The sequence below is a fragment of the Limulus polyphemus genome, unplaced genomic scaffold (assembly GCF_000517525.1).
Source record: "Limulus polyphemus unplaced genomic scaffold, Limulus_polyphemus-2.1.2 Scaffold2122, whole genome shotgun sequence".
Lineage (NCBI taxonomy): Eukaryota > Metazoa > Arthropoda > Merostomata > Xiphosura > Limulidae > Limulus > Limulus polyphemus.
In genome coordinates this window covers 29,492-34,950 of record NW_013667732.1, presented here as the reverse complement: position 1 = coordinate 34,950, position 5,459 = coordinate 29,492, and the positions used below count along the sequence as shown (strand labels likewise).

The window sequence follows — 5,459 nt, the reverse complement described above, 5'->3', positions numbered from 1 at the left end:
CATTAATACTTACTAATATTGAATAAAGCCTTGTTTACATTAAAATATTTATAAATTTTTGTTAAAGGAGGATTCACTCATAAATAATGAAAATAAAAAAAATGTAAAACAATATGTCCTAGGATAGGATTGAACCTGCAATGCTTTTTATATTATACTGTGACCTTAACCTACACTTTGAGTTGCATGAAAAGCATACAACCTAAACATGGACCTCACCAACAGCCTCTTCCAAAAAAGTAGGCAGTAGCATCTACACATGAAATATACTCTATCATTGGATAATCTAGTGTTTAACAGACAAGAGCTAAAAAAGTGACATTGAATGTATAATACAGGAAGCACTGTATGTCTGTGTGTGCAAAAAGAAAGTGATATCTATAACAGAAACGTTCTCAATGTGAAAAAATGCCAAGCTATAAAAACAAAAATATTTTAGCCATGTAAAGAAGAAATATCAAACATTCAAGCCAAAATAGAAGAAAATTGAGACAGCTATTGCTTTCATTAATATTAGTAGTATAATTGTTATAATTTGCACAACAACATTTAAACTTCAATCCTTATCTTTATCCACTCAAATCAAACATATAAGACAATTAAAAGAAATAATTTGGCAACTTTGGCCCACACCAAGCAAATAATTGTAAAAGCTGTGTGGGCCAAGGTTGTCCAATTATTTCTTTTGTGTTTTATTTGATAAAGATGAGAGTTGCAGTTTAAAAATTTTTTGCACATCATATAATAATACCAATAATAATGAAAGTAATAGTACCTTACAAGGTTGCATTGATTGTTTCTTCTAACTTGGCTTGTGTGTCTGATGTCTCCTGCTTTATGGCTGGGCTTTTTCTATAACTTGGCATTTTTTTCAAATTGACAATGAACTTGTTATAGATATGACTGAAGTTTCTATATGTAATGACACTGCCATACACTATGCAGCACGCAACAACTGAACTAAGTGTGCTTTATATATAACACCCTTAAACATCACTTTTCCAACTAGACTAACTCATTCCCTTGGGATGAAACATTTAGTAATATCTAATACATCTTACATCAAAATATAAAAATTTGCAGTTTAACCACACAAATAAAAGATATACCAACAATCATTATTCTGTTTGTTGATTTGCAAGAAAAATTTATAAAAGCTTCAATGACTTCTTTCAAGGGATGCAATTTTTTTTCTCATCAGTTCTCATGCTTCTTCCTTCTGTTAATAGGATATAGAGTTTCTCTTATACATTTTTTTAAGTTCAAAAATGCAAATTTACATATAAATGCTAATACTCACTAAAATTTTTAAGATTCTGCAGAAATAAACTGATCTGATGAGGTAGTTTGTTTCTAGACTTTTAAACATCATTTTTAGACTGTTGTTGTGTTAAAGGCATATTATGTGCTAATATATTGTTCAGGTATCATCAGAAATATTGTCCCATTTGTTTTTTAAAGTCATTAAACATTACTGAAGTAGGTTTTTAGGCACAAAGAACTATTAGTCCTAAATAATTTATCAGCTTCTCCTTATTAGTTTTTTGATGGCTTAATCTTTCTTGTCAAAACTTTTTCTACCATGTTTGGGAAATTTTAAATATGTTTTTCTAAATTCCTTTATGTAATTTCCAAACTCCAGGTCTTGATGGTCTACCTGGTGAAAAGGGTGATGCAGGCTTACCTGGTAGAGGCCTTCCTGGACCACCAGGTGTAAAAGGTGACCGTGGTCCAGATGGCTTACCTGGCTTCCCTGGAAAACCTGGTGAAAAAGGTGCTGATGGTTTACCTGGATTTAGTGGCATGAAGGGAGAAAGAGTGAGTGGAACTAACATTATATATTAAAGGTATCTCAGTACGTGATTAGTTTAAGAAGCTTTGCATATAGCCTTATGGCTTGTAATGAAGCATACAATATTATGGGATTCATCTCTAAATCACATTCCAGAACTCTTACACTAAGCAGTTTGATATGCTCCCTATATACATCACAGATATATTTGCTGTTTCTGGAATATTTGTACATCTAAACTACATCAGCCAGAAACACCATTAGACTTTTAATATGCAGTTTGAAACAAATGTGAAAGAAAATTCAGTATCTGTCATACAATAAGAGAAATAAGTTACCTAAGACAAAACTATACTTCTTCATTTTCCTTACAAATACAGTACCTTTTGAAATACTGTAGCTACATTACACATCCAAACTTCACATTTCAGTTTTTGTCAACAACAAAATAAACCAGGGAATGTGTTTTCTGTGATGTTTATACATACTTGATGTGGTGCCAGAAGTATGGTGCAAAAATCAAAGATACCAAAATAATGATGCTCATTTTTCGTTTATACATGTATATATATATAAATTAGAAATACATGACATATCTTAGGGATTATAACATGCAAGTTAAATATGACAAAAATACAACTTTTTTCATTAATTGAAAGGGACAGTAGTTCCAACAACTAAGTTATATAAAAAGGTGGTAGAGAATTACCAGTTATTGTACTTTTGACTGGTTATAGTAACATATTTAGTAAGATATAGTAACATAGAAATTACTCCATTCTGTTTGATTGTCAGGCATGCTTAGAAACTGAATGTGAACAGCAATAATATTAGCAGGGATTTCATAGACAACACAGCAACTGATGCATTGGTGAATTCCTTCTTTTCCAGTAGTTGCTATTGGTAGGTCAAATAGGATTTTAGGTTATATTTACAGAATATTCTATACAAATCTCTCTTAAAATAAGAAGAGTTACAGGGATCTGACTGATGTGTTTAAGATTATAAAAGGAATTGATAGCATTGATTCATAATATTTTTTTTTTTATACTTAACAGTGAGAATAGTGGGATTAAGGGACACAAATATACATTTTGGCAGGGTAGGAGCCATCTTCAGCTAGGACAATTTTATTTTTCTAACAGGGTGGTTGGCTTTTTGGAATGAGACAATCCAAATACTTTTCCCATGTAGCACTTCCCAGAAAAATCCTTTTTTTACAAAATGTTCACTTTTTCTAAAAAAAATTTTATGAGGTATGAATACTACAACAATTAGTAATTACTAGCTCAAACAGTCAACCATAGGGTGGTGTTTCTGCTGGTAAAGTTTAATGTTTTGTTCTTCTTAAATTTTTATTTGAGGTGATAGAGGGTTACCAGGAGTTCCTGGTGTAAAAGGTGATTCTGGACCACCAGGATTGAATGGATTTGATGGTCTTAAGGGAGAAAAGGGAGAACCAGCTAGAGAAGGACAGCCAGGTCCACCTGGGCCAGCTGGAGCACCTGGTCAGGATGGACTGAAAGGTACTATATTAACTATTACTTTGTACAATATTTTTTCTTCATTTTATTATTGTTTATGCTCCTAGTGCTTATTTTTCATTTTGTCAGAGCCAAACAAGTCATTCAATGTTCTTAATAAATAAAACTAAATAATCTATACTTTAGCTAATAATTTCAATAGGTGAAAAAGGATACCCTGGAGAGCCAGGGCCTCGTGGTCCTGATGGACCTCCTGGATTAAGTGGGGATAAGGGAGAATCTGGACTTCCAGGATTTCCTGGAATTGATGGACAACCTGGGCATCCTGGTTTACCAGGAAGAGATGGGTATGATGCAGTGCCAGGATTAAAAGGTTCGTCTATAAAAGATATGTTCATATTAATATCACTTTAGTAGGATTTCAAAAATAATTGAAAAATATATTTGTTAAAGTCTTGTTTTGCTGTTAATTCTTAATTATTATAAATGACTTATCAGAAATTAATGTATAATTGCCAAGGGGGAGTTTTTAATATTCTCATGGAAACCAACATTTTACTCTTGTTATAAAACAATAGTTATTATATGAATTTATGTTAAAAAGTATAATTTGTACTGTTTGTGTTCAATTTGTCTTCATTTGAATGTTCAATCAGCAATACATATCTCTTACCGGTTAAGTTTTGTGTTTTGTAAAAGATATAAGAGATACCAATGAAAATTATTTGATTCATAGATCCATAACATTATCCAATATCGATTTTCACTGTCTTAGGAGATAAAGGTTACCCAGGAAATGTGGGACTCCCTGGCATACCAGGAATTAAGGGAGAAGATGGTAATCCTGGTATTCCTGGACCTAAGGGAGATAAAGGATTTGATGGTATACCTGGTATAGAAGGTCCCCAAGGTTTACCAGGAGCTAAAGGTGAAAGAGGATTTCCTGGGCTTCCTGGTCCAAAAGGACCACCTGGTGTTGTTTCAGCTAAAGGAGAAAAAGGTGAACCAGGATTACCTGGTTTAGATGGACCACCAGGAAACCCAGGATCTCCAGGTATAACACTTTTTTTTACATATCTCCTTGTACATATATATTATTATAATAACTTTACTGATTTTACCTTAAGGATAATATTCATAATTTTATAGCTTTAATAAGTGAATTTATTTACAGAAATTGAAATTCAAGTGAACCAATAAATGTTTTTTGTTGCCTGTAGAAATAGTATATATATATATATTTGTGTGTGTGTGTATATATATTGTTTATTTTTATTGGCATCACTTTCCTTTCTATAAACCTAGAATATTTTTGCTAGACAAAAATATAGATTTTGTTTGCTCTATTCTTGTTTGTATTTAATTATCCATACATTATGTAATTTCATCTAAACTAATTTTAACATAACATAATGTTTTGGGACAACAAGGGGCCTATTGGTCCATCATGGCTGTCCCATCCTTGAAGCTAAATTAAATCTATTAAATATATTTTTTTGAAATCTTAAGGCTAGCCCTTATCATTCATATAGTTATCAAGCTTTCTCTTAAACACACCTAAATTTATTGCCTCCACAACATCTGTACTCAAGCTGATGTAAAAATGTAATATTAAGAATGGTATCTTTTATCGAAAAAATAACAGTTTAAGAAAAAAACTTCATTTAGTACTAAATTTACAAGTTACACCAATAAAGATATAATCAAACCCTCATGTACAGCCCTAGTGAAAATCATGTTCTTGTTGTGAGGAGATTATTTTTATTTCAAATTGTGTTCTGTGATAAAGAAATGGTTGTTGCATATCCTGTAGTTATTTTTCTAATTGTCTGAACCTTGAATACCCAAAATTTTAAATTTTTTAATGGATTTTTCTTTGTGGTACCATTAAATAGATGGCACCACATTGCAATTATTATTTTGGTCCCATACATAGATAGATACATATATATACACACTACATCCATTATAGTAAGATGATAAAGAAAGTATGTCTCCATTATTGAGCTCAAAATATGTCTTATTATACATTTTAAATTTTTGCACTTTTCAGAAAAGAAACATTTTTTTTATTATAAATTTTGCATTTTACCCCTTATATATGTAAAAGAAAAGAAATAATAAACAAGATTTGTAACTAAATCCACAAGTAATTCTTTAAAAAAAAAGTGTCAAATGTTCTG

The 5,459-nt window shown here is 31.3% G+C and overlaps 1 pseudogene; it reads left to right on the top strand.

The window, feature by feature from the left end:
• LOC106466015 overlaps positions 1-5,459 on the top strand; it is an 80,697-nt pseudogene that overhangs the window by 50,573 nt on the left and 24,665 nt on the right.